The following is a 19,114-nucleotide window of genomic DNA, read 5'->3' on the forward strand; positions in this document are numbered from 1 at the left end:
AGTGCAGTTCAGTTAAAAAATAGTGTAGTTCAGTTCAAAAATAGTGCAGCTCAACTCAAATGTAGTGCAGTTCATAAAACAGTTCAGTTCATATTACAGTGCAGTTCAGTTTATTAGAAAAAAAACAGTGTAGTTCAGTTCGCCTGAACTGAGGGAGCAATTTGAAATTTGTGTTTTTTCAAGCAATGTAGTCAAAGAGGTTGGATATATACAATTTTTAGGTTTAAATACGCTTTTGGATTGCCCACACTTTTAAGGCTAGTTTAGATATCTTAGTTTTGGATATATATTACTTTATATTTAATAAAATTAAATTGTAGAAGCTAAATATGTACTAAATTATAACAATAAAAACTATATAAATTGAAACCTTACTACTAACTAGTATTTATCAAAAAAACATGTGTTATTTAAGCTCAAAATATTAACAAATTCAGCTTAAGTTAGCCTAAGAAAACACCTCCTAAATTTTTTGTTACATTATAGTCTTTTTATAATATATTTAAGTAATTATATTTTCTTATAAAAAAATCTAGGCATATTAAATTCATTATTTTAGTATATCAAATTAAAAGATGAGGATATAAAAATTTGTTTTAGAATACTAAAACAAATTTTATAGAATATCAAATTTAATATGTGATTATCTAATTTTACCTTCTAAAATTTGATAACAATATACAACAAACTCCTTCACCCTCTTCTCTATTTGCTCGCTCCAGAGCCTCTTCAAATCTTTTCCCTTCTTCTCTCCTTTTTCTACTACTTTTGACGTGGATTATCGTTCTCATCTCTTTTTCTCTTGTGAAGGTAGAGAACACAAAATGGTGATGAAGAGCAAGAGTAAGAAAACCCAATCCCTGTTCTTTGATATCAGTAGTTTGCAATGATTTTAATTGTTTATTTTTTATTATTGTTGTGAACTTTTTGGGTTGCAGAGAGTAAGAGTAAGAGGGTTTCGTTGAAGAAGAAGTACAAGGTGATACAGAAGGTGAAAGAGCACAATAGAAAAAAAAAGCGAAGGAAGCGAAGAAGCTTAGGCTGAGTGGGAAAAATAAGGTTGAGAAGGATCCTGGTATTCCCAACAATTGGCCTTTTAAGGAACAAGACCTCAAAGCCCTTGAAGCGCGAAGGACGAAGGCCATTGAGGAATTGGAGCAAAAGAAAGTCGAACGCAAGGAGAGGGTAATTGTTTTATCATTATTCAACTCCCATTTCATGAATTATTTCTATCGTTGGTTGATTATGTTTATTATGATTTGTTATGTTACATGATCAGCTAAATGGATGAATAAATAAAAAATGTCGGTAGAATTTTTATGTAAACCTTGTTCCTGTAGAAAGTTCTTCATGGACAGAAAGAAAGATATATGATAGAAGATAATGAGGGTGCTTGACTATTGGTATATTAAAATGTTTTTGTATTATTGTATCAGTGAAGATTGATTGTTGCTACGAAGAAAAACATTCCTTTGTGATTTCTGTTTTCCTTGGAGTTAGGAACTTACTATTCATTACTTGTTTCAGGCTCGTAAAAGGAAATTGGGCTTGCTAGAGGAGGAATATGACTCTAAGTTGCTAGAGGATTCTAATAAAAATACTAATGATTTTGGTAATGTTGTTGTCGCAACCTAAATTGCGACGGGATGATGAACTAACAAAGAAAGGATTTGGAAAAGAGATTAGAAGTCGCCACCATAGTTTATTCTGAAAAACTATGGAAAACCATAAGAATAAAATAAAGTCTACGAAAACCAAATTTAGGGTCCGAGAGTCGGTTACACGTAGGGAAGGTATTAGCGCCCTACAGCGCCCACCCAAAGGCAGTACCTTTAATTAAATTTGCAAAAGAGATGTGTTTATTTAAATATTTATTTTTCCCATAAATAAGAAAATATTGAACAAAATCATTTTTTGAGTGAAAGGGACCCCCGGCAAGGGTTAAAACCTTGGTCCTACATATTCTTATTAAAAATGAGAAATCAGGGCTACGTAATTCTTTATAAAACTATTTGGAAATGATTTGGAAAACCTTTTGATTTTTGGAAAGTGAACCTTGCAAGGACTTGCCCTGCTCCTACGTATCTGCATTCACAATGGAGAATCAAGGCTCACGTAGTTCTTGATAAAACTTGATTAAAATATTTAATTCTTAAAGTTGTCTTTTGACATTTTTGAAAATAAGTGTCATGCGACGCATGCGGCCAAGTTGACACCAAAATATGTCTATGATTTTTATATTTGAAAAGGAGTGTCATGCGACGCGAGCGGTCGAGTAGACACCAAAATCATTTTAATAATTTTGTATTTGAAAAAGGAGTGTCGTGCGCAAGCGGTCGATTAGACACCAAAATCATTTTAATAATTTTGTATTTTAAAAAGGAGTGTCGTCCGACGCGGGCGGTTGATTAAACACAGAAATTATTTTTTATAATTGTTGTATTTTAAAAAGAAGTGTCGTGCGACGCGAGCGGTCGATTAGACACTAAAACTATTTTTATAATTCTTGTTTTTGAAAAGAAGTATCGTGCGACGTGAACAGTTGATTAGACACTAAAAGAAAAAATAAATAAAATAATTTTAAATTTATTTATTCTTATTTTTATTAATTTTGAAAATTATTTTAATTTTTATTTCAATTTAAATATTTTTTATTATTTTTGAAAATGATATGATTGAGATGTGATATTTAATAAAATAAAAAGGTAAAATTGGAAATAGAAAATGAAATTGCATAAGTAAATATGTGGGTGCAATGAGAAAAACTTCACACATAGGAATGAGGTGCACATAGAAGAAATACATGGTGCATAAAGTAAACACATCCTAGCCTAAAAAAGGAAATTAAAGAGTGAGGTGTGTGCTTAGTGAAACGCGGGTACATAAGGTGAAATAAAACTAAATGTACCGGGTGTGGGGTTATTACATTTTGGAGTGCATGAAGTAAAGAAAATAAAAACAAATGGTCCAATTATAAAACATATTTGCATAGGTGTGTGAATTAAGTTTTGGGGGTGCACGAAGAATTAAAGAATCTGCCCAATATCCTAAACCTAAATCAAATTATTCTTCCAGAAAGCACATCACCTAAAACTCTTCTTCCCCAACTTCATCTTCTACCTCACGCTGCACCAACCATAGACGCTACTCACTACCAAGTCGCCAGCGACGCGGCCAACAACGGCGCTGGCCTCCATCATCATTCTTCCAATGACGGTGGCTTCACCTCTCTCAAATGCGCAGAGCACCATAGCATGGCCTCCATGTTTGCGTCTCTCCTCCGCCTGGTCAACATCGTGCTACTCCGATGTTATCAAGCCATTGCCATAGACATCCACCATCAGAACGTGCCGCCAAAGACCATCAACTCCGCAACACCACACATCACCGTGACCCTTTTTCTCTTTATTCAAACCCCTTCCTTTCCGGTCCAATTTCAGTTTCGATTGTGGTTTATTAACTTCAAAGTTGGAGATGAAAATAATATTACCAAATATACGAAACTGAGCAAAAATTGAGCAAAAATTCTGTAACCTACTATGCGCAAATCTTTTTCGTTCCCTTGTGTTTGTTCTTTAATTATCGTTGCCGCTGAATTGTTTGATATACACCTTTGAATCTTTTTTCTGGGTTATGGCTCTCAATTGAATTGAAATGGAGATGAGTAAATTAATGTTGATATGAGGATGAACTTTTTTGGACGAAAATTGTGAGAATATCCTATTACAATGAATCTTCTCCTTTTCTCCCCTCAAAATGGCATTTCCTCCCTCTATATTAACGTGTTCTTTAAAAACTGATGGAAGTTACTGCTATCAAAACAACAATTGTTCCCTCCCATTAATCAAAACCGTTTTCCCCTTTTTTTTTAATTTTTAAATTTCAATTAATTAAATAAAGAAAACATAAAAACAAATGAATCTATTTTAATTCAATCTTTAATTTGAAAACAAAATCTCTTTTTTTTATTATTATTTAAAAATAAAATAATAAAATAATAAAATAAATAAAAATTTAAAGAAAAACTTTTTAATCAATTTTATTATTTTTAAGACAATTTATTACCACTTATTTTTTTGGATATTTTGGAAATAATTTTTTAATAACATGGACGAATTTGGGTGTAGACAGCTACAAAGACCAGAGGTGTGCATTTATGTTGTCTTTCTAATAACTCTAAAATATCATATACATATTTTCCTACCTTTCTTTTCTATTTTTTAGGAAATCTTTTTAAATCTCATGTATATAACCATATTCTCATATTCACCCACGTAGCAATATAACTTTTCAATAATAGTGCAGTTCAGTTCGCTTGAACTGAGGGAGCAATTTGAAATTTGTGTTTTTTCAAGCAGTGTAGTCAGAGAGGTTGGATATATACAATTTTTAGGTTTAAATATGCTTTTGGATTGCCCACACTTTTTAGGCTAGTTTAGATATCTTAGTTTTGGTTATATATTACTTTATATTTTAATAAAATTAAATTGTTGAAGCTAAATATGTACTAAATTATAAAAATTACAAGTTTGGGTGAGAGAGCGAGAGACATCGAAGGGGAAAGTAATAAAAGCACATGACTTGCTTAACTTTAGAGATGTTGCTTACCACACCTCCGTTTTGGGAGTCACCAGTGACAAAGGGAGCTAAAATTAGGGTTTTACATTGGGAGTCATCGATGTGGCAAAGGAAATTGAAATCAGGGTTGGAAAGAAAGGGGAAATGGGAAATAGAAAAAGGGTTGGAGAAAAAAAGGGAAAAAAAGAAGCGGAGCAGAGCGAAACCTGCCTTTTTGAATGAGCAGAGTTACTAGCTCCCAACCTTCAACGTCCCGGGCACATTAGGGATTTTTATTGGTAGCACATTAAGGGCCAACACCAAATTTTAGAGGTTGATTCATGAAGCTATTTAGCTTTAGTCGAATTCTGGCACTAAACGAAATGGGTTAGGGTTAGCAATTGGACGGTGTGAAATGGCTAAGACAATGAAACCTCCTTGTAACCTCAAGTTTTACAAATATACTATTTTTTTAATCAATATTTTCATTTTCCTTAGACATTAAATATTAAAATATATAATGGAGTCCCTAAAACCGACGCTTTAGATATAGAGAGTTAAACACCGCATCATATATTAGCTGTTTCCCACTCACGTAACATTTTTATTCAATAAAATAAAACTCATATAACATGTGTCGGTTAAGCCAACTAAAAAGCTTTTTAACCGACTCTAATGATGTTCACCTCTAATCCGACGCAGCTCAACGGAAGCTAAATTGTGTGATTCTTGTAGTGCATTTTGTTTTTTACTTTAAATATTTATTTAATCTCGTTTATTTATTTTTCAAATTATTATCATTTTTTGGATTTCATATTCTCTTAACAAATAAATTTTTCGTCCTAAAAAATAAATTTTTAGAATTAATTTTATACAAAATATTTTAAAGTTGTACAAAATTAAATTAATATTTTAAAACATGAATTTGATCGTATAAAATCGTATTATTAGTATTTACACATAAATATTTATACAATTGTATAATTAGTTATTAAATTAAATAATTAATTATTGTAATATATATATATATATATATATATATATAATTTATACACAATTTTATTTATTAATTTAATCACTATTAGTAATCATATTATTAATAATAATATTATGAATGAAAAATAAAAATAACCGAAACTTCCTAAAATTTCCAAAAAATATTATAATATTTTTTGATAGTTATGTTTGACGGATTTCACTCTTAGTCATTTCAGTATATATAGTTATCATCCCTAACATTAAATATATGCTATAAAACATAACAGAAACATATTCATATATATTTATATATTTATATATTTATTATGTACATATAATGGATCATGCTTCTACTAATATACGCCGAAATAGAAGATACATAAATCTGAAACTTTTCCGACTCACAGCTTAGAATATACGTATATATCAGCATTTCGAAAAATAAAAACAGTCCACAGCATTTAGTACCCATTAAATCTATTCAATTCTAAAAATAATAACAAATCAGCAACATTAAATAAACAAAAAAAATATTATTCTGATACCAATCAAAAATTTTTGGTTAAATCATGTATTAGTTTTATCTCCTTCAAATATTTGAAGAACTCATTCATATAACTACAGTATAATACTATTAATACTGTGTCAACACTTGACTCATAGAACCCTAAAACTATCACAAATGTTAGGGCTGGGCAAAGTTATTCTAATTGCACTAAACTATAAGTTATCTGTACTATATTATACTAAAAGAATTAAACTATTGTCAATGAAAACGGTACTGTATTATTTGTAGTTTGGTTTAAAAAAAACTGAACTTCCTGTATTTCAGTGCAATTAATTGTGTGAACTGTGTGTTTTATTCTTCTTTTTTATGGTACCAATCCCATGTCTTTTTCGATCATCACTGTACTACGACACAAATATGAGAGTTAGCATAATTTTTTTTCAAAGAGGCCAAAATAAAAAGTTAAAACCACGCATCATTTATCCTTAACTTATTAACCCTACATCCCATTTCGTGTTTTTTTTTTCATAATATTTTTAAGAAAAATGAAATTTATGTATAAACTAAATTATGTATATGTAAATTAAAAATTAAAATATAATATTACATGGAAAAAATTGTTTGTGTCCGTATAAGTTGTTGAACAAAAAAAAAATCGAAACCAATTATCTTGTGTTAAAAATGTGATAACATTCTTATAACTTATTGATACTTAATTTCACTACTATTTCTTTTCAAAACTTGATAAAATTTTCATAAATTAATTTACAAAATAGTTAATTTTAATTATTTTAAAAAAACTTTTTAGAAATCAATAGTCTCGTAGATGTGGAGAAGTTCAAGCCTATACTTAAAAAAAAAAAAAAACCCCACTTCTCTCCTTACACTTTGGTTGGTAGATTTTATTTTTCCTCTTTAAGAGATGGATACATGAACTCTGACTAAAAAAAACCATTTTTGGAAGTGACTGATATTTTTTTTTGCACAACTTTTTAGTTTAATGTCTCTAAGCTATGCTTTAATGGTTTCGTGATAATCCACAAACCACATAATCACAAACAAGATATTTGGAGATGTATTAATTTTTTAATTTTGTTGTTTATAGGAAAATCTATATTTTTAAGTAAAGATAAATTTTTCCTATTTACTATTTACTTAGTTTTATGTCTTCTTTTTTTTTTTGTTTACGAGAACCTATATTTTGAATGAAGTGGGTAAATACTACCTAGTTTCTTAATTGAGATGCAATGTTTAGTTAAATAAGTTATTTAAGTAACTCAAAAATCGTTCACAATCATTTCGATTCAAAAATATTATAGTTCAATTCAAAATTAATGTAGTTCGGTTAAAAAATAGTACAGTTCAAAAATATGATATGGTATATAGTAGTCAGTTTAATTCATATTGCACGTACAATTCAGTTCAGTGCAGTTAGATATAACAAAATAATATTTAGTTAAATTCAGTTCAGGTAAACTATTTTTTAGTTTAAAAATAGAGCAATTGATTCAAAATCAGTGCAATTCGGTTCAAAAATAGTGCCATTCAGTTCAAAATTAGTGCAATTCAGTTCAAAATCAATGCAATTTGGTTCAAAAACAGTTCAAAAATAATGTAGTTAAGTTCAAAAGTAGTGCAGTTCAGTTAAAAAATAGTGTAGTTCAGTTCATAAAACAGTTCAGTTTATAACAGTTCAGTTCATATTATAGTGCAGTTCAGTTCAATTCAGTTTATTAGAAAAAAAATAGTGCAGTTCAGTTCGCTTGAACTGAGGGAGCAATTTGAAATTTGTGTTTTTTCAAGCAGTGTAGTCAGAGAGGTTGGATATATACAATTTTTAGGTTTAAATATGCTTTTGGATTGCCCACACTTTTTAGGCTAGTTTAGATATCTTAGTTTTGGTTATATATTACTTTATATTTTAATAAAATTAAATTGTTGAAGCTAAATATGTACTAAATTATAAAAATGACAAGTTTGGGTGAGAGAGCGAGAGACATCGAAGGGGAAAGTAATAAAAGCACATGACTTGCTTAACTTTAGAGACGTTGCTTACCACACCTCCGTTTTGGGAGTCACCAGTGACAAAGGGAGCTAAAATTAGGGCTTTACATTGGGAGTCATCGATGTGGCAAAGGAAATTGAAATCAGGGTTGGAAAGAAAGGGGAAATGAGAAATAGAAAAAGGGTTGGAGAAAAAAAGGGAAAAAAAGAAGCGGAGCAGAGCGAAACCTGCCTTTTTGAATGAGCAGAGTTACTAGCTCCCAACCTTCAACGTCCCGGGCACATTAGGGATTTTTATTGGTAGCACATCAAGGGCCAACACCAAATTTTAGAGGTTGATTCATGAAGCTATTTAGCTTCAGTCGAATTCTGGCACTAAACGAAATGGGTTAGGGTTAGCAATTGGACGGTGTGAAATGGCTAAGACAATGAAACCTCCTTGTAACCTCAAGTTTTACAAATATACTATTTTTTTAATCAATATTTTCATTTTCCTTAGACATTAAATATTAAAATATATAATGGAGTCCCTAAAACCGACGCTTTAGATATAGAAAGTTAAACACCGCATCATATATTAGTTGTTTCCCACTCACGTAACATTTTTATTCAATAAAATAAAACTCATATAACATGTGTCGGTTAAGCCAACTAAAAAGCTTTTTAACCGACTCTAATGATGTTCACCTCTAATCCGACGCAGCTCAACGGAAGCTAAATTGTGTGATTCTTGTAGTGCATTTTGTTTTTTACTTTAAATATTTATTTAATCTCGTTTATTTATTTTTCAAATTATTATCATTTTTTGGATTTCATATTCTCTTAACAAATAAATTTTTCGTCCTAAAAAATAAATTTTTAGAATGAATTTTATACAAAATATTTTAAAGTTGTACAAAATTAAATTAATATTTTAAAACATGAATTTGATCGTATAAAATCATATTATTAGTATCTATATATAAATGTTTATACAATTGTATAATTAGTTATTAAATTAAATAATTAGTTATTGTAATATATATATATATATATATATAATTTATACATAATTTTATTTATTAATTTAATCCCCATTAGTAATCATATTATTAATAATAATATTATGAATGAAAAAATAAAAATAACCGAAACTTCCTAAAATTTCCAAATAATATTATAATATTATTTGATAGTTACATTTGACGGATTTCACTGCCAGTCATTTCAGTATATATAGTTATCATCCCTAACATTAAATATATGCTATAAAACATAAGAGAAACATATTCATATATATTTATATATTTATATATTTATTATGTACATATAATGGATCATGCTTCTACTAATATACGCCGAAATAGAAGATACATAAATCTGAAACTTTTCCGACTCACAGCTTAGAATATACGTATATATCAGCATTTCGAAAAGTAAAAACAGTCCACAGCATTTAGTACCCATTAAATCTATTCAATTCTAAAAATAATAACAAATCAGCAACATTAAATAAACAAAAAAAAATATTATTCTGATACCAATCGAAAATTTTTGGTTAAATCATGTATTAGTTTTATCTCCTTCAAATATTTGAAGAACTCATTCATATAACTACAGTATAATACTATTAATACTGTGTCAACACTTGACTCATAGAACCCTAAAACTATCACAAATGTTAGGGCTGGGCAAAGTTATTCTAATTGCACTAAACTATAAGTTATCTGTACTATATTATACTAAAAGAATTAAACTATTGTCAATGAAAACGGTACTGTATTATTTGTAGTGTGGTTTAAAAAAAAACTGAACTTCTTGTATTTCAGTGCAATTAATTGTGTGAACTGTGTGTTTTATTCTTCTTTTTTATGGTACCAATCCCATGTCTTTTTCGATCATCACTGTACTACGACACAAATATGAGAGTTAGCATAATTTTTTTTCAAAGAGGCCAAAATAAAAAGTTAAAACCACGCATCATTTATCCTTAACTTATTAACCCTACATCCCATTTCGTGTTTTTTTTTTCATAAGATTTTTAAGAAAAATGAAATTTATGTATAAACTAAATTATGTATATGTAAATTAAAAATTAAAATATAATATTACATGGAAAAAATTGTTTGTGTCCGTATAAGTTGTTGAACAAAAAAAAATCGAAACCAATTATCTTGTGTTAAAAATGTGATAACATTCTTATAACTTATTGATACTTAATTTCACTACTATTTCTTTTCAAAACTTGATAAAATTTTCATAAATTAATTTACAAAATAGTTAATTTTAATTATTTTAAAAAAACTTTTTAGAAATCAATAGTCTCGTAGATGTGGAGAAGTTCAAGCCTATACTTAAAAAAAAAAAAAAAAACCCACTTCTCTCCTTACACTTTGGTTGGTAGATTTTATTTTTCCTCTTTAAGAGATGGATACATGAACTCTGACTAAAAAAAAAACCATTTTTGGAAGTGACTGATATTTTTTTTTGCACAACTTTTTAGTTTAATGTCTTTAAGCTATGCTTTAATGGTTTCGTGATAATCCACAAACCACATAATCACAAACAAGATATTTGGAGATGTATTAATTTTTTAATTTTGTTGTTTATAGGAAAATCTATATTTTTAAGTAAAGATAAATTTTTCCTATTTACTATTTACTTAGTTTTATGTCTTCTTTTTTTTGTTTACGAGAACCTATATTTTGAATGAAGTGGGTAAATACTACCTAGTTTCTTAATTGAGATGCAATGTTTAGTTAAATAAGTTATTTAAGTAACTCAAAAATCGTTCACAATCATTTCGATTCAAAAATATTATAGTTCAATTCAAAATTAATGTAGTTCGGTTCAAAAATAGTACAGTTCAAAAATATGATATGGTATATAGTAGTCAATTTAATTCATATTGCACGTACAATTCAGTTCAGTGCAGTTAGATATAACAAAATAATATTTAGTTAAATTCAGTTCAGGTAAACTATTTTTTAGTTTAAAAATAGAGCAATTGATTCAAAATCAATGCAATTCAGTTCAAAAATAGTGCCATTCAGTTCAAAATTAGTGCAATTCAGTTCAAAATCAATGCAATTTGGTTCAAAAACAGTTCAAAAATAATGTAGTTAAGTTCAAAAGTAGTGCAGTTCAGTTAAAAAATAGTGTAGTTCAGTTCAAAAATAGTGCAGCTCAGCTCAAATGTAGTGCAGTTCATAAACCAGTTCAGTTTATAACAGTTCAGTTCATATTATAGTGCAGTTCAGTTCAATTCAGTTTATTAGAAAAAAAATAGTGCAGTTCAGTTCGCTTGAACTGAGGGAGCAATTTGAAATTTGTGTTTTTTCAAGCAGTGTAGTCAGAGAGGTTGGATATATACAATTTTTAGGTTTAAATATGCTTTTGGATTGCCCACACTTTTTAGGCTAGTTTAGATATCTTAGTTTTGGTTATATATTACTTTATATTTTAATAAAATTAAATTGTTGAAGCTAAATATGTACTAAATTATAAAAATGACAAGTTTGGGTGAGAGAGCGAGAGACATCGAAGGGGAAAGTAATAAAAGCACATGACTTGCTTAACTTTAGAGATGTTGCTTACCACACCTCCGTTTTGGGAGTCACCAATGACAAAGGGAGCTAAAATTAGGGCTTTACATTGGGAGTCATCGATGTGGCAAAGGAAATTGAAATCAGGGTCGGAAAGAAAGGGGAAATGGGAAATAGAAAAAGGGTTGGAGAAAAAAAGGGAAAAAAGAAGCGGAGCAGAGCGAAACCTGCCTTTTTGAATGAGCAGAGTTACTAGCTCCCAACCTTCAATGTCCCGGGCACATTAGGGATTTTTATTGGTAGCACATCAAGGGCCAACACCAAATTTTAGAGGTTGATTCATGAAGCTATTTAGCTTTAGTCGAATTCTGGCACTAAACGAAATGGGTTAGGGTTAGCAATTGGACGGTGTGAAATGGCTAAGACAATGAAACCTCCTTGTAACCTCAAGTTTTACAAATATACTATTTTTTTAATCAATATTTTCATTTTCCTTAGACATTAAATATTAAAATATATAATGGAGTCCCTAAAACCGACGCTTTAGATATAGAAAGTTAAACACCGCATCATATTTAGCTGTTTCCCACTCACGTAACATTTTTATTCAATAAAATAAAACTCATATAACATGTGTCGGTTAAGCCAACTAAAAAGCTTTTTAACCGACTCTAATGATGTTCACCTCTAATCCGACGCAGCTCAACGGAAGCTAAATTGTGTGATTCTTGTAGTGCATTTTGTTTTTTACTTTAAATATTTATTTAATCTCGTTTATTTATTTTTCAAATTATTATCATTTTTTGGATTTCATATTCTCTTAACAAATAAATTTTTCGTCCTAAAAAATAAATTTTAGAATGAATTTTATACAAAATATTTTAAAGTTGTACAAAATTAAATTAATATTTTAAAACATGAATTTGATCGTATAAAATCGTATTATTAGTATTTACACATAAATATTTATACAATTGTATAATTAGTTATTAAATTAAATAATTAATTATTTTAATATATATATATATATATATAATTTATACACAATTTTATTTATTAATTTAATCACTATTAGTAATCATATTATTAATAATAATATTATGAATGAAAAAATAAAAATAACCGAAACTTCCTAAAATTTCCAAAAAATATTATAATATTTTTTGATAGTTACGTTTGACGGATTTCACTCTTAGTCATTTCAGTATATATAGTTATCATCCCTAACATTCAATATATGCTATAAAACATAACAGAAACATATCCGTATATATTTATATATTTATTATGTACATATAATGGATCATGCTTCTACTAATATACGCCGAAATAGAAGATACATAAATCTGAAACTTTTCCGATTCACAGCTTAGAATATATATATATCAACATTTCGAAAAATAAAAACAGTCCACAACATTTAATACCCATTAAATCTATTCAATTCTAAAAATAATAACAAATCAGCAATATTAAATAAAGAAAAAAATATATTATTCTGAGACCAATCGAAATTTTTTGGTTAAATCATGTATTAATTTTATCTCCTTCAAATATTGGAAGAACTCATTCATATAACTACAATATAATACTATTAATATTGTGTCAACACTTGACTCATAGAACCCTAAAACTATCACAAATGTGTAACCTAAACAAAGAAGAACTTAAAGGAAGAGAGGGAGTTAAAATTTGTGTTCTCTCAAGCAGTGTAGTGAGAGAGGTTGGATATATACAATTTTTAGGTTTAAATACGCTTTTGGATTGCCCACACTTTTTAGGCTAGTTTAGATATCTTAGTTTTGGATATATATTAGTTTATATTCTAATAAAATTAAATTGTAGAAGCTAAATATGTACTAAATTATAATAATAAAAACTTTATAAATTGAAACCTTACTACTAACCAGTATTTATCAAAAAACACATGTTATTTAAGCTGAAAATATTAACAAATTCAGCTTAAGTTAGCCTAAGAAAACACCTCTTAAATTTTCTGTTACATTATAGTTTTTTATAATATATTTAAGTAATTATATTTTCTTATAAAAAAAATCTAGGCATATTAAAATTCATTATTTTAGTATATCAAATTAAAAGATGAGGATATAAAAATTTGTTTTAGAATACTAAAACAAATTTTATTGAATATTAAATTTAATATGTTAATTATCTAATTTTACCTTCTAAAATTTGATAACAATGTACAACAAACTCCTTCACCCTCTTCTCTATTTGCTTGCTTCAGGGCCTCTTCAAATCTTTTCCCTTCTTCTCTCCGTTTTCTACTACTTTCGACGTGGATTATCGTTCTCATCTCTTTTTCTCCTCTTAAGGTAGAGAACACAGCATGGTGATGAAGAGCAAGAATAAGAAAACCCAACCCTTGTTCTTTGATATCAGTAGTGTGCAATGATTTTAATTGTTTATTTTGTTCTTATTGTTGTGAATTTTTTTGGTTATAGAGAGTAAGATTAAGAGGGTTTCGTTGAAGAAGAAGTACTAGGTGATACGGAAGGTGAAAGAGCACAATAGAAAAAAAAGCGAAGGAAGCGAAGAAGCTTAGGCTGAGTGGAAAAATAAAGTTGAGAAGGATCCTGGTATTCCCAACAATTGGCCTTTTAAGGAACAGGAACTCAAAGCCCTTCAAGCTCGAAGAACGAAGGCCATTGAGGAATTGGAGCAAAAGAAAGCCGAACACAAGGAGAGGGTAATTGTTTTATCATTATTCAACTCCCATTTCATGAATTATTTCTATCGTTGGTTGATTATGTTTATTATGATTTGTTATGTTACATGATCAACTAAATGAATGAATAAATAAAAAATATCGGTAGAAGTTTTATGTAAACCTTATTCCTGTAGAAAGTTCTTCATGGATAGGAAGAAAGATATATGATAGAAGATAATGAGGGTGCTTGACTGTTGGTATATTAAAATGTTTTTGTATTATTGTATCAGTGAAGATTGACTGTTGCTATGAAAAAAATAGTCCTTTGTGATTTCTGTTTTCCTTGCAGTTAGGAACTTACTATTCATTACTTGTTTCAGGCTCATAAAAGTAAATTGGGCTTGCTAGAGGAGGAAGATGACTCTAAGTTGCTAGAGGATTCTAATAAAAATACTAATGATTTTGGTAATGCTGCAAAGACCAGAGGTGTGCATTTATTTGTACTTTGTTGACAGTTTGGTTAGTTTGACCTTTCAAGTGCTTGCTTGCTTGTGTTCAGACAATTGTTATTTTTGGTTTTCTTATTCCATAGATAGCTCAGATAGAGCCTTTTACAAGGATCTTTTTAAGGTCATTGAAGCCTCTGATGTCTTACTGGAGGTCCTTGATGCCTGGAACCCCTTGAGGACTCGCTGTCCTGAGATAGAAAACATGGTGATGAAATCGGGTCCTAATAAACGTCTTGTCTTGGTTTTAAATAAAATTGGTAGTTTACTGATCACATTTTATTTTTGTCTCCTTTCTCCATTTTGGTATATTTATTTTTGCACTGCCTAATCATTTGACCCATATAATAGATCTTGTGCTTGAAGAAGCTTTAGAAAAGTGGCTTAAATACCTTAGAGAAGAATTACCTACCGTGGCCTTCAAGTGTAGCACACAACAACAAAGATCAAAAGGGCGGATAGCTTCTAAGAAAGCCAAATCAAGTAATTGTCTTGGAGCTGATACTCTACTCAAATTGTTGAAGAATTACTCAAGAAGTCATGAGGTAACAAATTTAATAATGATGGGTGTTTGTAAAATTGCAACTTCATAATGAAATTTTGTGCTGAATTAGTTTCTTGTGAATCATTTGTCAGAGTTACAATTTTGGTTTCTGTATTGTGCTTCCCTTCATGGAATTGTTATCTGATATATTATTGAGAAACCTTTATGTATTCACTGCTGATCCTTTTTTTGGTGCGTATGGGTGTGGTTGTGCATGTGTTTCCATGCATTTAGCCTGGGATATTTTAAATATATGGTGTTGCTAATGTGCGTTGGATAAACCATCTTGACATGAAAATTATACAATAAAGGATATCTTTATTGGAAAAACCAACTTAAATGCTGTCAAATTGGCAAACTTAAATGTTGAACCAAATATAAAATCAGAAGGTTGTGCAAATAATTCATACTACATAAATTTAGGAAGAAGTGAAGAGCCTAAGTGAGTTGGTTTTCATTTTCTCTGTCTCTTACATTTAGAGTCAATTTGAAGCAATGTTTACAGATGGATGGGTATTGTGCTCCGGCTCAAAAAGAAAAATAAAGTGGTAGATCAAACTATTTTTTTCATATGTTAGCAGAAATTAAATTATTACAAAATCCTATGTCTATGGTGCTTGCTCCTAAAATGATATCACTTCTAGTTGGGATTTGAGAATTGTTGGCATTAGTGTTCTCTATATTGCTGATGCCTTTTTCTGAGTCATAGTTTCTATTGCAAGATAAGTATCAATCCTGTTAGATAGGGTTTTTTCTTACTATTGTGGTGTTGGTGCTATTTTATCTGTTGAACATGATTTAATTATCCAAATATATTTTATTTTTAGAATCAGAACCATAGAAATGTCTGTTTAGGTCTAATTTAAAATTTAACTCTACAAAAAAAGGAAGTTTGCACGTAGTTGAAATCATGCACACACACGGTCTATTTTAGTCATCTAGGTGACACTGATCTCTGACATTTGTTTGCCTGTGCATGAATGTGTCAACTTTTGGTCAATCACATAGTAAAAACTAAATATACAGATTTTAAGTTGGAAGAATATGCTTTTGTGCGCATCTTCATGGGTTATCATTGCTATCTTTTGAGGATTTTCATTTGACTTATTTTTTATTTTCCCTTGTGTAGTTGTTTTTCTAGTCTTTGTAATGTCTATTGCTTATACATTAATTGTTTTATTTTTTCTGCTTTTGTCCTTTAATTGTAGATAATTGATTTTGTTGTTGTTTTGCTTCCTTGTCTTGACAGATCAAGAAGTCAATAACCGTGGGTTTGATTGGCTTGCCCAATGTGGGTAAGAGTAGTCTTATTAATAGTTTAAAAAGGTCTCATGTTGTCAATGTTGGCTCTACTCCGGGGTTAACAAGATCAATGCAAGAAGTTCAATTGGACAAAAATGTTAAGTTGCTAGATTGCCTTGGTGTTGTTATGCTGAAGTCTCAACATAATGATGCTTTCATTGCCTTAAAAATTGCAAGAGGATTGAGAACTTAGAGGATCCAATTAGCCCTGGTATACCGAGTCATTTCCCCCCTCCCTTATTATCTGGTTATTCAGGTGTTTATTTGCATTAATTCAGTTTGAAATGAATGGTAGAAGATTTATAGGTATTTTACATGAAAAAAATAGTAAAAGAAAATGAGCTTGTGACATTGAAGAAATTCTATTCAATTCTACAACAGTTTGAAGTATTTTCTATTTTTTGGTGTATTTGGTTTGACTAGTGCCTATATATATAAGGGTGCTTTTTGTCTTTAAACATGTTATTTTTGTGTAAATTTCTTATCCCCTTTTCCTCCATTTTCTCAAATAGAATTACTTTAAATTATAAATTCAATTATTTTCAGAATCGTTCCCTCTTTACAACTTCCCTTTACTTTTGTGTTAACAATGATGGTGTGAATGAGGTTAGTCCGTGGGTCACTGGCTGTGTACATTGTATTTTAATATATGGTTGTGTGTGGTTTGATCTAACCATTCTCCGAATGTCGGTGATAATAGCACCCTTTGGTTAAATCTTGTTACTTACCCTTGTTATAAAATGGAGTTTTGTTAGGTTTTAAAAATGCAACTTGATAGGTGATGTTATAGAACATTGGATTTTTTTATGCATGGGCTATTGGGTTATGCTTCCTTTTATGCTTTTTTAAAATTCTATGGTTGTTTTTATTTTATTTAGATATAAATTAATGCTTGATTTAGTAATGAGAATTTTAATTTCCAAAACGCTTAGAAGTTTCAATGATACAATTATTTTATTTATGGAAAATCCTGATTTAAGTTGTACCGACTCTTGTTAAGTAAATTGAAAGACTTATTTCTTTACTTTTAACTTGGCCAACGCAATGAAGGAAATTCTAAAGCTCTGTCTGCCTGAGCAGCGGGTAACTCTGTACAAATTGGTAGTTTCAATGTAGGTGATGTTGACGACTTTCTGCTGAAGGTAGCTGAAGAGAAGCGCAAACTCAAGGAGGGTGGAATACATGATGTTGCTACTACTGCAAGAATCGTTCTTCGTGATTGGAACGAGGGTACGCATGCATGGAATTTCTTAAATTATGATCAGAGAACCAATTACTTTTTTGTGTTTTGAAGTTAAAATTGAGAAAGAACTTTACGTAGAAATTTCTCTTTCTGTTTGTATGTTTCAGGTAAAATTCAGTATTATACCATGCCCCCAAATAGGGATCAAGGTGAACCTTTAGAGGCGAAGATAGTTTCTAAATTTGCAAAAGAGTTTAACGTTGATGAAGTCTACAACAATGAATCTTCATATATTGGGAGCCTTAAATATGTTGATGACTTCAATGTTGTTGAAGTTCCTTCAAGTCACCCTCTTAATCTTACTGAAATGATGTTGGAGGTTTGTTTCTTGAAACCGTTTAGATAATTGACTATTGTTGATATGAATCTTATGTTGGAAATTTTAGTGTTTTCACACTTACTAATTAAAACATTCTCTTGTAGGATGAGACAGAAACCAAGTCAGGTAACCAAGGCGAAGGTCCCGAAAATGTGGGTGAGGTGGATGAAGCCATGGAAGATGATGGTGGAAAGAAAAAGGATAACAATGCAGCAAGTAGGCAAAATGAAAAATTATACACTGCTGACGGTATGCTTAATACAAAACTGAGGCGCGCAGAGAAGAACAAAAGAAGAAAGAATAAGAAAGCTTCAATGGATGGTGATTACGATTTCAAAACAGATTACTTCCAAAAGGGAGCCTTAATGGATTCTGAAAACAGCCAGAGTGAGGATGCTGATGATGAACCAGTCAACTCCGAAGTGGCTGTGTGTTTGCATCCAAATTGATGAATGATAAACAAGCCAACATATTCATTATTTAAATATTATATAATAAGGTTTTGCCTTTTCATTGGGTCTTCACATATTTATTATCCTTCAAATTTCTATAATAATCTTCTTCAAAAATTTAATAATGATACATCTCTTAAAATCCACTAAATTGAAAGGTGATATTATTTTTCAATGTTTATAAACTACGTTCAAAAATAGATATGAAATTCATATTCCATCAAACATTGAGTCATGGATTTTAACTATTATGTGAAATGAAAATCGAATACCATTAAGGTAAAAAGAAAGAAAAGAGACGAAGAGAAAATATATAGAAAATTACATTATTTGAAACGACTTAAAAGATAAGCGAAAGGAAAAATATTATTTAAAATTTTAGAAATTAAGATAAGATTTCATGAAAGAGAGAGTATTACGGTATTTTAAAACTTCACGTACTTCTAAAAGTATAAAATTGATGTAAAGGGATAATATCTCCTTCTAAAAATATACAATATGATTTT

General features: G+C 29.6%; 1 pseudogene; it reads left to right on the forward strand.

Moving 5' to 3' along the window:
- Window positions 1-18,605, forward strand: part of LOC114171317 — a 29,010-nt pseudogene extending 10,405 nt beyond the window's left edge.
- Window positions 18,606-19,114: the final 509 nt, after the last annotated feature.

Source organism: Vigna unguiculata, unplaced genomic scaffold, assembly GCF_004118075.2.
Source record: "Vigna unguiculata cultivar IT97K-499-35 unplaced genomic scaffold, ASM411807v1 contig_20, whole genome shotgun sequence".
NCBI lineage: Eukaryota > Viridiplantae > Streptophyta > Magnoliopsida > Fabales > Fabaceae > Vigna > Vigna unguiculata.